The sequence below is a fragment of the Tamandua tetradactyla genome, chromosome 18, assembly GCF_023851605.1.
Source record: "Tamandua tetradactyla isolate mTamTet1 chromosome 18, mTamTet1.pri, whole genome shotgun sequence".
Classification (NCBI taxonomy): Eukaryota; Metazoa; Chordata; class Mammalia; order Pilosa; family Myrmecophagidae; genus Tamandua; species Tamandua tetradactyla.
The window spans coordinates 40798117-40820606 of record NC_135344.1 but is presented as its reverse complement, the minus strand read 5'-3'; the positions used below and the strand labels follow the sequence as shown (position 1 = coordinate 40820606).

The following is a 22490-nucleotide window of genomic DNA, read 5'->3' as shown; positions in this document are numbered from 1 at the left end:
AGGAGGGAAGATGGCCAGATGCCTGGGGCTTAAGCATACAGTGTCAATACTGTGAAGGATCTGAGATTTTATCCTATTTGCAAGCTAGGAAGTTGGCCTACCATAGTTTCGTGTATGCTGGCAAAAGATACAAGACTCTTGGGCCAGAGAGAAAGGACAATTTATTGCTTACAACAATAATAGTGGTCTTGAGTACCATCATTTATGCTGGTTCCCTGAGTCCTAGATCCCACAGGGGCAAGGTGACCTCTGAATGTGCACTGGGTTGCATTATAGGAAAGGAAACTTGAGCTTAGGGAACTCCAATCTTCTACAGGGGGGCTATAAACAAACCTGCTCAACCATTGCCTTGGAGACAGACATTTTCTCTATTATACTATATATTATACAACAAACAAATCTACCTTCTATCTCAGAGGGAGACACTATCTCTATCCTCCAAGGTTTTGCTATGTAAACATTCTCAAAAAAATAGCCTGGGATAAAGTTGTCAGTGCCTAAACTATAAGATGTGCATAGAAAATCATCTCCCAACTCACAGGTAAACATGTAAGAGGACTGGAGAAGACTTTAATAATAGAAATAAACTCTCCATCATCTTCCAGTATGAAAAAAAAGTTGTGAACACATGCCCAGACAATACTAAGCTTTATGTAACAGCGGCCAATTTTAGAGAAGATAGAGCTATAGTTTGCTAAGCTCTAAGTTGTCTCAGCAGGCATTACTTTTGTTAAGGAACAGTTGCTTATAGTTGGAGAAAACCAGAGTGAAATATTTCTGCAGTTCTTGCTAAACCTGGACTTTATTCCCGATCTTCCCTATTTCTTTTCTTTGTCTCTTTAGAAGTCCTTCCATACAGTCACTACCCTGCTGAACTCCTAACCCCATTCTGTTCCCATATTTCATTGTGAATTTAAAATTCTGGATCCCTTTGAGGAGTAATTTGCCATTTAAAGTCCCATCTCTCATAGAAGGAAAGACTCTGTTCTTTCTCAAAGGGAAGTGTGGGTAATAGTTATCACTGAACAGATTAGGAAGGCGTTGTGAGTTAAGAAGCCTGTTCTGGGTAATCATATCAACAGCCAGGATTCCAGCTCTGATTAATGAATCTTTGCTAGCAAGTGAACACCACACAACATTTGTCATGGGGCTGTCTCCTTTGCCTGAGTGTCTGCACCCTCTGCTCTTTTCATCTTGCATCTATTTGAGGTGAGACCCACGGTATTCAGTGAAGGGAGGACAAAGCCATAGACAACCCCACAGGCAGTGCTTCCAGGTCTTGTTTCTCAAGATAGCTTTTTTGCTAAAGGGACACAGTTGGGACAATAGATGAGCAAGTATCCATTGGATGATCAAGAACATGAAATAGAAAGCTGCCCCTCTTATCCTCAAGAATCCAGTGTCGAGTTGGCACCGGGGAGAACAATACGTCCTCTTATACTTTCAAAATTCCAAGAAAGCAAAAGCTATTATGAGTAAAGTTCTATATAACAGAGCTGTGCCTTTGTTTCAGACAAGAAGCCTATAGTGGAAATTTGCTGATCTAGTTATAGCACATTCAGTACAATGAAAATTCAGCGTGACAAATGATCCAAGGGCTTTATTCTCCGTCCAGCCCATGAAGCGGTTACCGTGTATAGCACAAATCTCCATTCCCTCTTGCAAGGTTTTATGACAGTGGTAAGAGATTATATCACTCTTCCCTTTCTCTCTCTCTCTCTCTCTTTTCTTTTTTTAACAATCACATTCATTCTTCTCAACCCTACCAAACCCAACAAAAAATGTGGCCCCCCATGCAAAAAACAATGAGAAACTAAATAACCTAAATTTTGGTTAGGTTAATTTTTTCTTTCTTATACAGAGCACACTTACTCACCCACACACATAAGAGATATAAAAGTGTATGTTTTTACTCCTTCAGTTTGGAAGGAGTAAAACTGTTGGCCAGGCACTGTACCAAATGCTGCCTGTTGGCCAGGCACTGTACCAAATGCTGATAATAGAAACACAAAGGTTGATCTGCTGTTCTTTGGGAACTCAGTTGTGTGTATGTTTATGAGTACATGTTCATATGTACATAGGGTGTATAAAAAGTATAGAGAGGAAGATAAGACATGTAAGCAGGATTAAACAAATGGTGTAATGAGCACATATATTGGAGGAAATTTATGGTATACTAAATGAGGGGGAAGATGGATTCTGGAAGAAATGGGGGCCTGAAATGACATAAATGATGTCTGACATACAGCCAAGCAATACTGTGGGATGGAGTTTTAGAAGACAGTAGTACATGGAAAGGTCAGGAAACTGTATCCAAGGATTGGCAAATGATCCAGCTTGGCCATCATTAGACAACTAATTTATTGATTGATCTTTAGGAAAGTTCTCATCCTAGTCCAATTCCAGCTTAACAAAAGAAGGTGAATGCGCAGTGGAGTTCATTATAATGGGTGTGAAATATGTTTTGTGTAGAAGTGTGAACATACTTTACTGCAAGTCTAAGTACATTCACATAAGATGAAAACAAAAGGAAAGGAGAACTCATCTTCAATGAGTTATATCACTCACTCCCATTTAACATGATTGAAGGTAACATTCAATAGTGTCAAGTGCTTTCTGTACTGATCCTTTTCTCCTGGGTAGCAACCATTTTCTTTTAGTCTACAAATAATGGTACAAGACAATACAGCAATATGACATCAGCTATAAGAGAGAATCTGAGTAACAAAACTATGTAGCATTGTGATTCTTTGAGCTCAGGACCATGAGGCATATTTTATATATATATGTGATTCTCTTTGATTTTGCTCTTTGCATGAGAGGTCCCTACATCTTCAGTTAATGAAAGAAAGTACTTGTGTGCTGTCTATTGGCAGTGCTATCCTCTGTCTCTAAGTTCAAAACTGGATAGTCAGTTCTGGGAAGATGGCAGAATACGATAGGTTCAGTTCACCCCTGCTCCAAGGAACAGCTAGATAAGTGATGGGTATGCAATTTGCATAGCAATTTCAGGGTATAAGTGACCTGGGAGGGTCTTCTACACAACATAGGAAGGCCCTGGTTGCAAAAGCTGAAGAATCGAGATGCAGAGAACCAGAGACCATCCAGCTAGTAGAAACAGCCTAATGCACCCCTTTCCAAATGAAAGCCTGGAAACCGAAGGAATTCACAGACAGGAAGATGGGGACAAGGAAGGAAGCCAAGCTGCGTTCGTTGAATGTGCTACCCTCCACACAGCCTCTGCCCCACAACTCCCCCTAAACACCATGCACCTGAACCCATCGCCCACCTCCCCGATTGTGCGCCATGCTCCACCCATGCAATGAGATATCCTGCTCTAGCTTGAATTGCCTCTCTTGCACAAGCCCACAGTCTCGCCCTGCCCCTCCTAAGACCCGTGCACTCACACCCAGGCCACTGATCCTCCATCTCCCCCTCCCTGCACCTTGCAAGTGGTTGCCTGCACATCTGGGCTTTGGGCACTCATCTTCATGCCCAGGCCACATCCACCCCCAGCAAATACAGTCGCAAAACCCCACCTGCTCCCTTGAGCTCTGCACACATGTACGTCAGTGTCTGGCACCCCCTGATCTATGCAAACACACGCATACATCCTGCCACACCCCCCAGCTCTGGGCAAGTGCTGAACTGTACATCCAGGCCACATCTGCCCCCCAGTCCGTGTAGGCAAAACCCTGTTCCACTGACCCCAAGCTCTTTGCATACATACACCAACGCCCCACTCCCCAGACCCGTGCACACCAGGGCCCCAACCCCAGACCCATGCACACCAGGGCCATGGACACAGACCTGCACATGAGCACAGCCACATCCTCCCCATTGGGTGCCCATGTATCTGTGCACTGACCTCTTGATCCCTGCACCTCAACCTACTGCCCTGTACACATGCACACCCTTGCCCCATCCTCCAGCACAAGCACCCTGCTCCCACACTTGCAGGTGCTCAAATGCACATCTGTGCTACATAGCCCCTGCCCTGCACATGCGGCGACCCCTGCCTCAACCCCCACCATACCTGCGTACCCATGCCTGGGCCCCACCCACCTGACATCACCCACCCCTGACCCATGTCCCACAACCCCCATGACCTGTGCTCCAGCCCTACACTCTCGCACATCCACATCTTGGCCCTCTGGACCCCTCCTTCTGTTCAGGGACACACTTATGTCCTGCCCTCCCTGCGCCCTAATCTCTGTACCCCATACCCACAATCCTGATACCCACAATCACCATGCTCCATGCACCCTTCCACATCCTCCCTGCACACCAGTCCCCATGCATCTGTAGAGGCCCCCATCTGTTTCCTGCTATGCCCTACCTCTGTGCCCCCCATGCTGCGCCCTGCTCCTGCCTTCCAAGGCCTGCCTGAGCTGCATTTCACCCACCCAGCCCCTGCACTGCACTTGCGCAACCCCATGCCCTACATTCCATGCTCACAGACACACACAACAATAGTGTCCCCAACCCATAACCCATCACTGCACTGTTGTGCCCTGCCCCATACCTCATGTCCTGCTCCACATCCATCCTGAAAATACAAAGCTTTAGATTACTGGAGGAAATCAATTTCCAAAATAACCCTGTTAAGACATTTACATGCCTCAAAAGCATCAGAAGATCACTAAGCATATCAAGATACAGACAGATAGAGCCCAGCCTAATGACCAAATTAAAACACCAGAGGAGACACAGATTTTAGAACAACTAATCAAAGATGTTCTATAACTCTACTAAACAAAATCAATGGGATGGCTAATGACATAAAGGAGATCAAGAAGACACTAGAAGAGTATAAAGGTGAATTTGAAAGAATAAATAGAAAAATAGCAGATGTCACAGAGATTAAAGATGCTGTAGATCAAATAAAAATGTACTAGAAACACAAAACAGTGGATTTGAAGAGGCAGAAGAAAAATAAGTGAACTAGAGAACAGGACAACTGATTTCAGACACACAAAAGAGTAAGTGGCAAAAAAAGGTGGAAAAATTTGAATTGGATCTCAGGGAAATGATGGGCAAAATAAAGCACACAAATATAAGAATCATCAGTGTCCCAGAAGGAAAAGAGAAGAGTAAAGGGCTAGGAAGATTACTTGAGAATATAATGGGGGAAAACTTCCCAACCCTTATAAAGGACATAAATATGTAAATCAAAGATCCCAATGAACTCCAAACACAGTAAGTTCAAATAGACCTTCTTCAAGACACATACTAATCAGTCTGTCAAATGTTGAAGAGAAGCAGGGAATCCTGACAGCAGCAAGAGAGAAACAATCTACTACATACAAGGGAAACCACATAAGGCTTGAGTTTGTACTACTCTACTGGCACTATGGAGATGAGAAGGCGGTGATACAATATATTTAAGATACAGAAAGAGAAAAATTTCCAGCCAAGAATTCTGTACCTAGCCAAACTCTCCTTCAAAACTGAGGGAGAGATTAAAATTTTCACAGACAAACAAATTCTGAAAGAACTTTTCAAAAAGAGACCAACCCTACAAGAAATACAAAACGGAGTTCTGCTGACTGAAAAAAAAAAAAAAAAAAAAAAAAGACTAGAGAGGGAGATCTGGAGGAAGGCACAGAATTGAAGAGGACCAGGAAGGGTAACTTAAAGAATACAAAGAGAAAGGGGGAAAAGAATATACAGATCTGACAAAGTCCAAAAGATAAGATGGTGGATTCAAGAAATACATTTATAGTAATAACTTTGAATGTTAAATGGACTAAATATACCAATTAAAAGATACAGGTTGGCAGAACAGATTAAGAAATATAATCCAGCTATATGCTGCTTACAAGAAACTCACCTTAGACACAAGGATACAAATAGATTGAGAGTGAAAGGATAGAAAGAGATGTCCCACACATGTTGTAATCAAAAGAAAGTAGAAGTAGCTACACTAATATCAGACAAAATAGACTTTAAATCATAAGAGACAAAGAAGGACACTATATATTAATAAAAAGAACCATTCACCAAGAAGAAATAACAATGATAATGTTTATGCTCCCATTCAAGGAACTCCAAAGTACATGAGACAACATTGGCAAAACTGAAGGGAGTGACAAACATTTCAACAATAATAGTAGAAGACTTCATCATTCTCCTCTGTTGACAGAAAAACCAGACAGAGGATCAGCAAGGAAGTAGGGAACTTAAACAATCTGATAAATGAATTAGGCTTAACAGATATATATATATATAGGTCATTACATCCCCAAACACCAAGATACACATTCTTCTCTAATGATCACGGAACATTCTCCAGGATAGATCAAATGCTGGGACACAAAACAGTTTGCTAGAAATTTAAAAACATTGAAATTATGGAATGAACTTGGAAATCAATAACTACCATAAAACGAGAACTTTCAAAAATATATGGAGATTAAATAACACACCTTTAAACAACCAGTGGGCCAAAGAAGAAATTGCTAGAGAAATTGGTAGCTATCTGGAGACAAATGAAAGTGAGAATACACATATCAGAACTTATGGGATACGGCAAAGGCTGTGCTGAGAGGGAAATTTTTTTGTCCTTAATGTCTATATTAAAGAAGAAAGAGCAAAAATCAAGGACTTAACTACTCACCTGGAGGAACATGAGAAAGAACAGTAAACTAACACCAAAGAACACAGAATAAGAGAAATAGCAAAGATTAAAGTGGAGTTAAATGAATGGGAGAACAAAAGAACTATAGAAAAAATCAACAAAATAAAAAATTGGTTCTTTGAGAAAATCAATAAAATTCATGGACCACTAACAAGGCTGATGAAGAAAAAAAAAGAGAGAGGATACAAATAAAAATCAGAAATGGGGGGGGGGGGTGGTCATTCCCACAGTCTATGAAGAAATAAAAACAAGTCATAAAAGGATACTATGAACAACTATATGCTGACAAACTAGACAACTTAGATGAAATGGACAAATTTCTGGAAACATACAAGCAAGTTACACTGACTCAAGGAGAAATAGAAGATTTCAACAACCAATCACAAGTAATAAGAATGAATCAGTCAACAAAAATCTTCCTACAAAGAAAAGCCTAGAGTCAGATGGCTTCATAGGGAAATTTTATTAAACATCCCAAAAAGAACCAACACCAATCCTGTTTAAACTTTTGCAAAAAATTGAGGAAAAAGCTAACTCATTTTCTGAAGCTAATGTCACTTTAACACCAAAACCAGGTGAAGATGCTATTAGAAAGAAAACTACAGGCCAATCTCCCTAATGAGCATAGATATAAAAATTCTCAGCAAAATACTAGCAAATCCAATCCAAAAGACAAATTAAAAGAATTATCCATGACAACCAAGTGGTTTATATCAGGAATGCAAGGATAGTTCAATGCAAGAAAATCAATTAATGTGTTAATAGCATGTTAACAAAACAAAAGGGAAAAATTACATAATCATCTTGATTGATGATGGAAAAGGATTCGACAAAATTCAACATCCTTTTTCTGATAAAAAGAAAATACTCCAAAAGGTAGGAATCAAAGGTAACTTCCTTAATATGATAAAGGGTGTATATGACAAGCCCATAGCCAGCATCGTATTCAATGGAGAGACTGAGAACTTTTCTCTTAAGATTGGGAATGAGACAAGGATGTCCTTTATTACTGCTATTATTCAACATTGTACTAGGAGTTCTAGCTAGAGCAATCAGGCAGGAAAAAGAAGTAAAAAGCATACAAATTGGAAAGGAAGATACTATACTTGGAAAATCCTAAGAAATTACAACAAAGTTACTTGAGCCAATAAATTCAGCAAGGTGGTGGGATATAAAATTAATGTGCAAAAATCAGTAATGTTTCTATACACAAGTGATGACCTAACTGAGGAGTCAATTAAGGAAAAAAATGCATTCCAAATAGCAACTTAAAAGAATCAAGTATCTAGGAATGAACTTAACTAGGGATGTAAAAGACTTATACACAGAAAACTATATAACATTGCTAAATGAAATCAAAGAAGATCTAAATAGGTAGAAAGACATACCCTACTAAAGGATAGGAAGGTTAAATATAGTTAACATATCAATTTTACCCAAAGTGATCTAAATGCAGATTCAATGCAGTATCAGTCAAAATTCCAACAACCTACTTTGAAGACATTGAAAAGCTGGTTACCAAATTCATCTGGAGGGAAAGAGTCCCCGAATAGCTAAAAGCTTCCTTAAAAAGAAGAATGGAGTGGGAAGATTAACACTTCCTAATTTTAAAACTTATAATAAAGCCACAGTGGTCAAAACGGCATGGTACTGGAAAAAGATAGAAGTATTGACCAATGAAATTGAATCAAGAGAGCAGAAATACCCCACCAAATCTATGGTCTACTGATATTTGACAAGGCACCCAAATCCACTGAACTAGGACAAAATAGTCTTTTAAATAACTGGACAAGGGAGAACTGGATATCAATAGCCAAAAGAATGAAAGAGGACCTTTACCTTACACCCTATATAATTAACTCAAAGTGGATCAAACACCTAAATATAAGAACCAGTTCCATAAAGCTCCTAAAAAAAATGTAGAGAAACATCTTCAAGACCTAGTAATAGGAGGTACCTTCCTACTTTATACCCAAAGCACAAGCACTGAAAGAAAAAATAGATAAATGGGAACTCCTCATAATCAAATGCTTTTGTGCCTCAAAAGACTTTGTCAAAAAGGTGAAGAAGCAGCCAATTCAATGGGAGAAAATATTTGGAAATAACATATCGGATAAAGGTTTGATATCCTGGATACATAAAGAAATCATGCAACTCAATAGTAAAAGAAAAAATGGGCTAAACATGTGAATAGGCATTTTTCTAAAGAGCAAATGCAGATGGATAAAAAGCACATGAAGAGAAGCCCCTTTTCATTAGCTCTAAGGGAAATGCAGATCAAGACTACAATGAGATACCACCTCACACCTATAAGAATGGCTGCTATTAAAGACACAGAAAACTACAAATGATGGAGAGGATATGGAGAAATTGGGACACTTAAATGCACTGCTGGTGGGAATGTATAATGGTATGGTTGCTATGAAAGACGGTTTGGTGGTTCCTTAGGAAACTAAATACAAGTTGCCCTATGACCTGGCAATACCACTACGTGGTATATACCCAGAAAAGCTGAAAGCAGTGAAACAAACAGACATTTGAACACTGATGCTCATAGCAGCATTATTTGCAATCACCAAAAATAGACAATCCAAGTGTCCATCAACAGACGAGTAGATTAACAACATGTGGTATATACATAGGATGGAATATTATGCAGCAGTAAGATGAAATGATATCCTGAAGCACATGACAAGAATGGATGAGCCTTGAGGACATAATGCAGAGTGAAATAAGCCAGATACAAAAGGATAGATATGTATGATTCCACTTTTATGATCATGGTAGAGGTAAAATCAGAGGTTTGTAATACAGAATATAGGGAACTTAGAGATAGATGGAAGCTAGAGATGGGTAAACGGTTAGCTAATGAGGTTGAATGTAAATGTAAGGGAATAGATAGAAGTGAAGGTGGTTCACCAGTGATCTATAAGTAATATTACCATATTGAAGGTAAAAAGGATTGAAAGGGGTGGTGTAGATCCATGTGTTCCACTGATGAACACTACAAATATAAATAAATTCTTGCATGAACTACTTCAAAGGTATGGATCTTGTACAAAGAGTGTATAAGGTCAGGGTATAAGGGGAAAACTTCTATTGCATGCTATAGGCTATATTACCCAGGAAAACATCAACAGTACTATAACAACACCAGGGGTAAATAATGCTGGGAGGAACACGAGTTAAGGGGAGGTTTGGATTTTCTACTTGATGAGTATGTATTTATTGGTTATATTTCTCTTGGGGAGAATGAAATTATCTAAAATTGAGAGTGTTGATGGTCTGTTGACTTTGGACATTATACATGATGTCCAATGAATGGAGGTAGCTGAAGAATACACTGATTGAGAGGTAGATTGGTAAACAATGATGTATACATATGATCAAATATTGTGCTGATACAAAAAGGAATGAAGTTGTGAGCCATGCAATATTGTGAATGAACCTGTAGGATATTTGGTGAGGCAGAATAAGCCAGAAATGAGAGAACAATTATTGTATGGTCTCATTTAGAAAATTCTTATAAGAAAACAGAGGCCTAAATTATAAAGTCTTATAGCAGTCACATTTAGACCAGAGCAGTATTTGTTATTTCTGGAGTTTGAGAGGCTGTTTTATATATGTATAACCTGGCATTTATAGATAAGAATGAAGTCAATCAGGCCGGGATTAAGGAAATTCAGAATACAGGAGTTAAGGAAGACATTGTCTGTATTCTAGAACCTCTTCCACTCATTGAGCCTAAAAGGAAGAAAGGTTTATTTGTCCAGAATCTAAATTTAATGTGGCACATAACCTAACTCAACCTGTCTGGATAGATCATTTAAACAATCAAAACACAGGGAGCCCAGAATACGAATGAGGGCCTTTAATCCTGAATAGCTTAATTCAATGCCTGGATAAATTCCAGAGTATATTAAGCAAATAATAAAAACTATTGGCAAAGTCCCTTGAGGGATGAGAAAAAATACAAAATTATTAGACTTTACCCCCCCAGGGAAACCCCTGATTCTGTGTTAAACATTAGGGACACCCAAATTAATAGGCTAAGCCCTTGATTTTGAGACTTGCTGTTGTGAAGCTTATGTTTGTGGCAGAGTAGCTTAACCTACCTTAAGGTATGCCTAAGAGTTACTTCCAGAGGACCACTTTTGTTGCTCAGATGTGGCCTCACTTTCTCTAAGCCCAACCCTGCAAGTGAAATCATGCCCTACATGGGACATTATATCCAGGGGTGAAAGTCTCTCTGGTGGTACTGGAGTTGACTCCCAGGAATGAGCCTGACCCTGGCCCCGTAGGATCAATAATGCTATCCTGTCCAAAAGGGGGAAAAGAAGTATAACAAATAAGGTATCAGTAGCTGAGAGATTTCAAATAGAATCAAGAAGCTACTCTGTAGGTCACTCTTATGCAAGCCTCAGTTAGACTTTTACTGTCTACCACATTTTGCCAAACCCCAACCAAAACCATCCCTGCCATTTGAAAAGAACACCTAGGGTGTTATATAAGATTCTACAAATGTTCCGTGAACTTTCCAGAAACGTACAACATCCAGATGGGTCCCTGGACCAGATAAGTCCTGAAATGCAGAGGGACCAGCCTCTCCAAACCATCAACTAATTCCATCCCCCTATCCTATAATATCGACAGCCTTTTCTAACATGAACAAGTTAAAATGGGCATAACCCAAATGCCTCTAAAGAGTGGGAGGAAGATCAAGGTGATGGTGGAGTTATACAGAAAAGATTGGGTTTAACAAATGGGGATAAGTGCTGAATCATTTCATTGATATTTTTTTAGTCTCCGGTATCTTAGAGTGGTTAGAAGCAAAAACCTGAAATTGTAGAATTGTAACCCATACCAAACTGAAATCTGTTCTAACACTAATTGCTATGATGTGCTTTGGAATTGATTGCTTTTTTGTAAAGATGTTATTTTTCACAAAAAAAAGAAAAAAAAAGTTGATAGTGATGATAAATGCACAGCTATTTGATGATACTGGGAACTGTTGATTGTATATTTTCGATGATTACATGATATGTGTATATGTAAAGTATATATATATATATATACAACTAGATTATCAGCAGCAATACCAGTGGCTAGACCTCTCCACTGCCCACTGCCTGGGTCTCCTAGACTTTGGATGATGTGAATGACTGTGGGGATATGTACATTGCGGAGGTAGAGAATCCCAGAGGCTTATGACCAAAGAAGAGGTCTTTGTGGGTTTAATTGCTGTCATAGAATGACTCAGTCAACTTTAGACCTGCTAAATGGAAAAGAGTGGGAGGCGTGGCTTGAGGGCTGAGGGGAATTACCAGAGAAGCACTTCAAAGTTAAGAAAAAATATGCTATGCATAAAAGCAAGAAAGGGCTACCTACTATGTAGCTACATCCACTTTATTTTTGATAGTGAAGTTACTTGACCAAAGTCACACAGCTAACTAGTCTTAGAGTTTAGTTATAATTCCAAATCTAGTGTCTTTCCCCCACATTTCCTGAATTTACTGAAGTAATTTCCAACAATGTTTTAGTAGGTAGAAATAGGCCACCTTCCTTGGAGATGCTTGAATTCCAACAAAGACCTTAGATACCTTACACCATAGGAACCATTTTATGAATAAAGTGTTTCAGATGCCATAACAACCTTTAGATAGGGTGCTGGTGGCAAAGGGCCTATTCTCACACGCTTAGGCTGTTGACTAAACCACCTCCAGAACTCCTTATACTCTCAGGTGATTTCAATCATGTGTTCACAAAGATTCCATAAAAAGGCTACACGTGTTAGATTTGCAACCATGATTTCAGTTAATCTACATAAGTGATGTACAAGCATGATTTTAGTAAAACTTAAAAGAACTCTGTGAGGCTCGTTAGTATTTTTCCATTTTTAAGATTAAACAAAACTGAAACTAAGAACTGTTAATTAACCAGACAGCAAGCAGCTGGCAGGTTAATCATCACATCTAGATCTGATTGGGTCAATGCAAATAAATGTTTCTGTTACATTTGTGTCCAGTCCTGGCCTCAGTCATTTCCCAGTGGCCCCAATATGGGATACATTGCCTGAGGCTGAATCAGAATCTTATTTTTCCCATTCTCTCTGTAGGTGGTGGCCATTCTTTTACATCCTCCTGATGTCTTTCTCTGTCATCACTTGGATCGGAGTGAGATGCTTCCTGTGTTGGGAGCCCCTGGTCATCCCAGAAATGGGGCATGATGACCTGGCCTCACGGGACTGGTCTGTGGTACAACAGGGGCCCCACACACCACTGTCCTACTGCCCCAGTTCTAAAATAGAACATTAAGCACCTGGTACCTTAAATCAAAATCAGTCGGTTGCATGCTTGTCTTTGACAGCAGTTTCTGCAACTAACATCATGCCTCCCAATTATTCCCAGTTTTTGTTATGTTTAAAGTCATATTTTTTCCATGGAGAAGAGTGACATTCTCATGGTAGAGTCTGTCTCCAGTTCCATCGAAGCATAGCAACCTTTAGCTAGAGGACAGGACTTCCATGGATTGCTCAACTGCGGTGCTCAATTAGCCTTCCAACATTTTTTTTCTTTTATTTTTCCTCTCACACACTGTCAAACATGTCAAACACAGCGCAGTTTTTTGATGTGGACACTGGCTCATTAGGCCCCAGCTGAGATCATTAAATTCTGTTTCTGTAAGGTGGATGGAAAGGGTGGATTTATGCTTCCTTTGATAGAGCTGCTCTTAAATTTCCTCCCTATTGTGAGGTGGATAGTTGGTGATGAATCAGTGGTATTTCAGACTCCACTGGGGGCCTCAGGCTGCTCTGGGATAGAGCAGCAAACAAGGAACCATTGGATGAATGCACACATTTCTGTGATCCGGTGTTAATAGTTAAGATTTGAAAGGGTTAATGCTCCTGTATTTTATATAAAATATAACAACCAAATACATGGATAATGAGAGGATTTAGATACCATTGTAGGGTTGTGGATAGGTCATAAGACTAATGAGCCCCCAAAACATACCTCTCCCTCCCTGTGAGAATAGCCTTGGCTCTCACAACTGAGATGCCCGTGAGAAGAGAGAGGTTTCTGATGTTAGATCTTATGGGACAGTATTCTTCAAAATTTTAAAATTATATTATCTATAAAATTTTTTAAAGTGTGACTTTGAAGATTTATTTGTAAATTACATAAATGGACAATTTTAATCATTATATTAAATATCAAGGAATGTTAAATTCAGTGTTTTTAGATAAAGTCATCATATTTTCTTTCTACTTCCCTTAAAGTCATCTTATTATACCGTGGCTTGACCTCTACCCTGGGCACCACCCTTACAGAAAGTCTGGGTTCCTCAGACTCTTCCAGGAACAAGAAAGCCAGTGTGGCTGGAGTGAAATGAGCAAGGGGGCAAATCAGGAGTGAAATATGAGACTGGAGATTGTAGTGGATAACGATCCTTTGCAAACATTAAGTAACAAAGAGTTGCAACACCTGAGCCTAATGCAGCCATTTTTCTTGCCAAACCCTAGTCATGGAATATATATATATCCTCTCTGAATTGCTTAAATTGTCCTCGTCCATATTAACTCCAACTGGAAAAATGACCTTTACTAGACTTGCTCAAATGTGGAGTCATGAAATAATTGCAAAGGATATTTCTCCTCCACCTATTTCTTTTCTTCCTCTCCTGTTCCTCTTTCTCGTAATTCTCTTCCTTTTCTTCTACTTCCTTCTCTAATCTATAGTTCTCCAGAGCAAGAAAAACCATATATAGAAATACTGATGCAGGTATCATTATAATATCCAAAACTTTGAGCTTAATGGCCTGATGGGATGAAATGTTTGAGATTCTCCTTTGGGGAGGTGGTGAGTATATTTGTGCGCCAATTGAATGGAAGAAATATTTGTAAACAAGAAAGCGGATTATGATAAACTGGATTATGATATACTGTACAATTCAGCCAGTATTCTCCTCCTTCTTCCCGGGAAGAATAGACTTCCTTGCTTCATTGATATTGCACTTGGCCATGGGATTTATTTGGACTATGGAAGATAATGGATAAAACAAACAATATTTCAATCCTGGGCCCCAGAATGAGAAGACACAGAGATCTGAATCTGGCCCTCGGTCTGGAATTGGGTCCAGAAAAGGCCAGCAGGACAGAAGAGAGTGAAGCAAAGCTACTGTAAGCTCATAGATGCAATGAACAAGAAACAAATGTTTATTGTTATAAGTCAGTGAATGTTTAATGCAACTTAGCCATAGCAAAAGCTGTTGAATATAAGCATTTACTGTGTATCAGCCCTGCTATGAATGATAGAGAGGATTGAACCAAACTGCAAAATATTTCCCTCCCATGGAGATCGTATTTTCTCTCTGTGTGTGAAATAATGTACATTCATAAGTGAGTGTTTTTATAGCATTTATGGATATAAACGTGTTCACATGCATAAAGACATACAAGAAAGCATGTTCATTCACATGCCAGGAGAGGGTGACTTAGGGCAGTGGAGGGAAAACAACTTAAAACAACAGAAGTAGTTTCTAATCAGTTCTGCTCACCTCCATAGCCTGTGCCCTTTTCTCCATACCACCCAGCTTGCCATGGCTCAGACAAATTCCCAATTTCCCCCATTTAAAATGTTTTAGAAATGACCCTTCCTCCTTGTCCTGCTGGTAAGAGCAGTGGTGCTGGCCTGCAGTCAGCAATAGCAGGACTAACTTCCACCTATGGGCGAAATGCTCCTAAATCAGCTGCCCCATGGAGCAGCCTTGTTTTCCCCTCTTAGTGTTCCATTAGCAGGTAGAAGAAAACACGTTGCCTTATATAAGTGACTCAGATTAATAGGGCCCTAACATACAGAAGGGAACTTTTGTTCCCAGGAAACTGGTGAATATGCACAGTTGCATGTCCCTGGGAATAGCTAGTTGGGGCCCACCTGTCTTTCTTTACACAGAATTGCCACATCACCCATGGGAGTACAATCATTGCTTGTGCCCTGATAAAAAACACCTGGGGTGACTGATTGTGCTTATGTAAATGCTGTCTCCACACTGGAATTATTGTCTTTCTCACACTTTACCATACTCAAATACACTTACACATACACACATGCGCATGCAGGTAGGTCTTTATAGCACGCATTATACTTTATAGCCATTTTCACATATACCAGCCACTTGGGATTCCCAGCAGCTTTGTCGTGTAGGTGGGACTGGGTTTATATTACAATTCATAAATGAGCCTAGAAAGTTTCAGGAGCCTGCCCGCGGTGACACAACTATAGAGCACAAGCTTGGAATAGAAACCTGTTTTCCAACCTCATTGTCTGATATTCTTACCATTTTACACTGCCTAGCAGCTCCCTCTTGCTCCATTTTATGAATATCTGAAGATGTTAATATTTTTTAAACCACCGTTTCCTAACAGAAAGTGCAAGCTGCAGTTTTACGGGTGAAGGGCACTACTGAGCAACCGCCCCTGAAAGAAATGGGAAGAATAAATTTACACAGGATCTAAAATAAGAGAGCCAGTAGGGAGGAATCCCTCGCCTTGCGTGGGGAACCCACTGCTCTGACATTTTTCTGTGGCTGCTCAATATAGACCCTGACACGGAGTGAATAACTTACATTTTTTTGAGTGAGTGAATGAATAAATCTATGAATACATTTTCTACTGTGACAACACATTTTCACAACCCATCCAATCCAAGTCTCGTGAGGTAATTACCTAAGGAAAGGAAGGTGCTGTTCAAAATATAAAGTTCTTTCATATGAAAACATTACCTCCAATGAGTAATCCCAGCCATTCTCTGTACTCCCTCATGACTCTCTCCTCAGCCATGGGCAACCTGCTTTCCTTGCTGCTGAAATGGTGTTTCTGTGGTTACTGGGCCGTTTTTGTCTTTGGGATCTCTTGCATCTGCCTGTGCCTCTCTGCCACACACGTCCAGCCCCTCATTAAACCACACCTAAGAACTGCAGCGGTGGCATGACACAACCTGGGCAGCCCTCCTGAGTCCTGGGAGCTACAGCTGCCCATGTCTGAGACTGTACTTCAGTAAGCCTGCTCATTGAGAATATAATGACAAAAGAACATATTTGCATGCTTTCAACAAGTCCGTGAGATATTATTCAATCTATAGACAGTGCTTCTCTACATTTGCCGGCCCCTCCGCAGCAGTTCTGAGAGCAAACGAGGAGGTGAGCACCTGTATAGCTCATCAAGGCACCCAGGTGCCAGCTGAGCGCCTACTGCTTAAGAGAGATCTCTCAAGGTGCAGCCAATGAGCATGTCTGGCTCAGGTTCTTGAGAAAAATTTGAGATCTGGTTTGTGGTATAAGAAAGAGTATTTTAGCCCTTTAAAAATGTGAAACTCTACATTAAAAATAAAAACTACCATCTATTGAATATCTACCATACATGGCAGGCAGTTTTTTAATTTTAAATCTATGATTCTCATAAAATTCTAACAAGAGACTTCCATTTTACAGATGAGGAAACAGAGTGCTCTCATCCAGAGCCCATTCAGTTCTAGAATACCTGGCTCCAGTGATCATGGCTTGCCCAAAACTTCCATGCATGAGTTGCAAACATTTCATGACTTTTTTCTGATCTCCCCAACATCTACCCTTGGCTGTGATTACTACAATGTTTTTCTTGGGACTTCCTCATTTCAGTTCGGTTCAGAATCCAAACATATTGTAAGCCCCTGTCCAAGACTTACCTTCTTCCTTAAACCTTCACAGAATAACACCTAGTCTGGTCTCTTATTCATAACAAATGCTCCAAGGGAACTCAGCTAATTCACACCAACATGCTGTTGTTTAAATAGTTCTTAGAATTGCCCTCTGTTTGTTTTACATGTTTATTCATATTTTCCAAACTAAACCATAAACTCTGAAAAGCAGGGGAAATAGCTGTTTTTTTTTTTTTTTATTTAAAGCTTTCTCAATACTTTGCAGAGCTCCCAATTTTAGTCAGACTTGTGCAATGAATTATTTATTTGAAGCATATCTTGAAAGATAGATTTTCCTCAGAAATTACCATCTTTGACTTTTCTTTTTTTGATACCCCCCTTCTTGCCCTCTAAAGCTATTTAATGATAACAGGCCCTGTGAATGATGCTCCAGTCAACATCCTTTCTTATGTAATCACTTAACTCACACTCACAATCACCTCATAAGGCTACTACAGTTATCCAGGGTTTTGCAGATAAAGAATCTGAATGAAGTCAGTGGCTAAGTGGAGTGCCCAGGGTTAAACAGTGTTAGTGAGGAAGTCAGAACTGGAATCCCGCTTTCCTGAGGCAAGTCCAGTGAGTTTCCCTCCACCATTCTATATTCTATTGTGCTATACTCAGCATGGAGCTCTTTAAACCTACACCTTGCATCATGGTGTCCTGTGAAAATAACAATAATTACCGTATAGACATTAGCATAATAGAAGAGAAAGCTATGTGTACAACAGATCCTAAGGAATTCCTAGTGAGAAAGACCTATAGAGTTTGGAATTATCATTTTGGTGGGGGAAGCCACTTTATTCTTTGGTGTGAAACAGGGTTACAAAAAATGTTTCCTGACAAGCTTGGTGAGGCTTGGTCACCTGAGAGAGCTCATATGTCATCTGATATCTATGACTTTTAGCCCTGAAGCCAATGCTTTTTTGTGTTCTGGTCCTCCTTCCTTCCATTATTCAGGTGTAGCTCACCTGTGAGGATGCATTTTCATTCCTTTAAGCTGATCTATCAGCTCACTCGAGTGCAGTCAGAGGCCTCTCACTCTCATTGTGGAAGTATATTCGCAGGTCATCAGTGGAACCACTGGAAAATTACAGGCCTCAATAAAACTCACACTTTCCTGAATTCAGCCCATGCTCTGCAGTTTTCAATTTGCTTCACCCATTATTTCTTTCAGGAGTGCTCAGAGTTACTAGATTTGACCACATTATCCATTTAAAATTTTTCCACTGACCCCATCTGTACCAGATATGTCAAAGATAAAGTGTTTTCCAGTGCCATTTAATATTAAGGGAATCTGGGAAGTGATAAGAAAAGTATGTGTGTGTTATTCAAACCATTTTTTTTTAACTAAGTTATCTGAGTTATTTAAACAGATTAAGGATTCTGGAAAATTGATTTTAGCCAGATTTGAATCAACAATGTACCTAAACAAATAGTATATTCCAATAAAATATAGCTTAAAATGTTGGGCAGGCCATGGTGGCTCAGTGGCAGAGTTCTCACCCGGATTTGATTCCCGGTGCCTGCCATGCAAAAAAAAGTGTGTGTACTTGCTTTAAAATTATTTCCTAGATCAGTGCTGAAAAGACAAATATCATGCAGACTACATACACAAGTTTGCTATATTTTCTTATAGCTACATTTAAAAAGGACAAAAGTAATAGTCATAATTAATTTTAATAATATGTTTTATTTAACCAAATATGTCTAAATTATCATTTCAATATGAAAATATTAATAAGGGATATAAAATATTAAGAAGGAAGTTTTCTTTTTTTTTGCACTAAGCCTTAGAAATGTGGAGTGTACTTTATGCTAAAACACATTGCAATGTGTACTAGCCATTTCAGTGGTGTGCTGGAGCCAGCTCACACTGCATTGGAAGAGTTGGTTATTAAATTTTCAAGATTTTATGCGCTGGTCGATTGGTAGATTGGGAATATTTATACCACAGAAATGGAAAAATGCTGACTTTTTTTTTAAGAGAGAGATATCTGAGTTTTAAACATTTACCAACACACCACTGTGCAACAGCCACCGTGGCTGGTGGCTAATATTGGATAGCACAGCCCTAGATAATAAAAATAACTATCTATCTGTTAGAGACTTTTATTAAGAAAGTTTAGAACACTTTTAAATTTGTTCTAAGTATGGTGACAGGATGGTGTTTTCCACAACGGACACTATTTGGAACCATACCAAGAGCGAGGAAGAACCACTATAGCCAGACCGTGACTGTTCCACTGTTTCACGCAGCTCCCCTTGAGTTCTGGGCTAGAGAAAAGATTGCTTTTTCTTGACTAAAAATATATCTAGTTGTGAATGCTGGCAATGACGGGAAGAGAACCAGGGAAGGGTATTAGCATAAAAATATAAGCAAGTTATGAACTTTCATATGGATTGCATAAATAGCAATTTTTCTGTTATGAGAAAATAGATTTTATGTTATGATATTAGTTTATATATTTAAGCTCAATTAGAGGCATTACATGTTATTTATGAAAGTGCATGTAATTCATTGAACTTCAAATAGCCTAATGCACTTCTAATAAATTAAACTTAAATAATTAAACCTAATTTTAGCAGAGCAAGATCATAAAAGAAGGTATTCTAGGATGTTTTATTGTAAAAATCACTGATGTATGTAACAGATATATATACTTCCATAAAAAACAATAATAGCTTGCATTTATTGGTTGTGTAACTATGTGCCAGGCACTTGAAATATTTATTTCATTGATTTACCCAATGATCCTAACTGGTAAGTATTCTACAGATTCTGAGTAGTAGGAAACTGAAGCTCAGGAAAGTTAGTGAGTTCAGAGTAGTCAAGCTGGTAGATAGTACACCTGCACAGTGGACTAAGTCCTTCTTATCTCAACATCTATGGGCTTTTTTCTAGGTCATCGTGGACTTCTAGAACTTCAGTTCAAGCTTCCTGGATTTTACTCTGTGTTTCCCACCCTGGGAGGACTAAGGGAGAGATGGAGGCATCATGACTTCAGGAAAGGGAGCAGCTCTTTCTTTCAAATGTGAGTATAGAGAGCTGAGGCTGGTAACCAGCTCAAACATGGTTATGAGAATGAAAGCTCCAGCAGTGTTAAGTTCTGGTTTTGTTCCTGCTGGTATTCCAAATCAATGCAGCAGTGTTTCATATGCTACTTGTACTAAATGCATATGCATAGAATGAATAAATGTGTGCTGAGGAAAAACAGAAAAGAAGAAAAAAAAGAACGAAAGCAAAATCCTTATTTTCCAGGAATGATAATGGAAGATGGCATCTCCTGAGCACCATCCATTGGCCAGATACTGTTCTAGATGCTTACTTAAATGTGCCCATTTAATACTCACTACAGTTGTCTCAGATACATACAATTATTGCTTCCATTTTACAGATAAGGAAAGCTGAGGAACTTAGAGGATAAGAAATTGTCCCATAGTACAAGTAAGTAACAGAACTGGGATGGAACCTAAGCATCTGTCTCCACAGTCCCCACCCTTAACTACTATAACATATGTCTCTTATTGACCAGATGGCCAACAGCTCATGGACACCTCAAATTTAAATAATATTAAATGATGGCAATATTAGTCCAAAGTGACTATGATAAAGAGATCTATGTAATACCATCAATCAGTACATTATGGATTTGCCACATTTGAAGAAGAAATAGTAGTGGCAGGAGAAATCATTTCCCACTGCCAAAATATGGAAGCTAGAGGAGTTGAAATTTGAGCAGGCCATTGAAGGATAAGTAGAATTTGCATAAACAGAGAAAGATTAAAACATTCTAGCCAGAGAGAACAGCCTGAGTACTTACATGTGGATTTGGCAATATCAATATATTGATACATTTTGAAATAAGAGTGGTCAATAGGAGTAGAACGATAGTTAGAGGTGAGAGCAGACTGTCTCAGTGGGGTTTTCTACATATTATTTCATGGCACCTCTAGCACTGACATTGTGAGGACACAAAGGTGAGTGACATCAAGCCCCTTCTTCGAGGTATTAATATTCTAGCGTGCTATAAGACCAACAACTGTAACATAACATAGGGTAAGATAAGTGGCCCATCAAGCAAAATGCCATGGAGGGAAAGAAGAGGATTACGAGGGTTAAATGCAGAAGAGGTGATGCATTCTACTGAAGACTGTAGGAAAGGCTTCAGGGTTATGCTATAGTTGGAGAACAGTATTTGGTTTGTTTAGTGCACCATAAATTATATGATGGGGAACAGTGGGAGGTTAGACTAGCAAGGTCAGTTGCAGTCATAGTGTAGAGGGTCTTGAATGCCAGGTGTGAGGAATTTATACTTCATCAGTAACAATTGTTCAGTAGGCAGCCCCGAAGGGTTTTGAGCTTCAGAGGTAGAATTACATTTCCACTTTAGGAAAATAAATCTGACAGTTATGAGTGAGATAAAGTATAGTAGAGGGAGCTGTAGGCTGGAATGTGTGTTGGTGGTGGTTATAGCAGGTTGAGCTAGAGATAATGATGTTCTAAGATGGAATAGTGGCAGTGGACCTGGAAAGAAGAGGACATGTGAATGTGCTTTGGGTACAAAAATAAATTTAGTATTTTAGATTTGAGAGCAGGGAAGTGGCAAGAAAAAACTTACATGCCTTACCAATGTCCTTGCTCTCTTCTGATCCATTAATTGTGTTTAGACTCAGAGGAAAACAGAAATGGTGAAATTTGAAGTAAGGATTTAGGAATAGCTGATGATATCTGTAAAATTAACCTCCCTTTGAATAGGTGGAAAGTGACTTGCTTATATATGGCAAAGGGTGGGGACAAGGGAAAGGCATTTTACAGAGTGGTGAAAATAAATTACACCACTCATTTTTTTTAAACAGTGATATCACCATATGTACTAGCGGAAATGCTAGAAGGTAAGATTCACCATTTTTTTGCCAGACATATCCATCACTAAATATATGCATATATTTCTGTATATGTTTTTTCTTTTCTTTTTTTTGGCACAGGCAGGCACAAGGAATCAAACTTGGGCCTCTGGCATGGCAGGCAAGAATTTTGCCACTGAGCCCCCACATCACATTATTTTTAAGTGTAGATCTCATGTCTAGATGTCAGTGATTCTCAAATTATTGTA

The 22490-nt window shown here is 39.2% G+C and overlaps 1 long non-coding RNA gene across 1 annotated transcript in view; it reads right to left on the bottom strand.

Annotated features, from left to right (window-relative positions):
• Positions 1-21315, bottom strand: part of LOC143662614 (uncharacterized) — a 52647-nt gene extending 31332 nt beyond the window's left edge. Inside the window, exons 1-2 of the long non-coding RNA XR_013165469.1 lie at positions 21198-21315; positions 18345-18456 (exon numbers count right to left, since the gene is read on the bottom strand). This is a non-coding gene — a long non-coding RNA (uncharacterized LOC143662614). The remainder of the gene's footprint in view (positions 1-18344; positions 18457-21197) is intronic.
• Positions 21316-22490: the final 1175 nt, after the last annotated feature.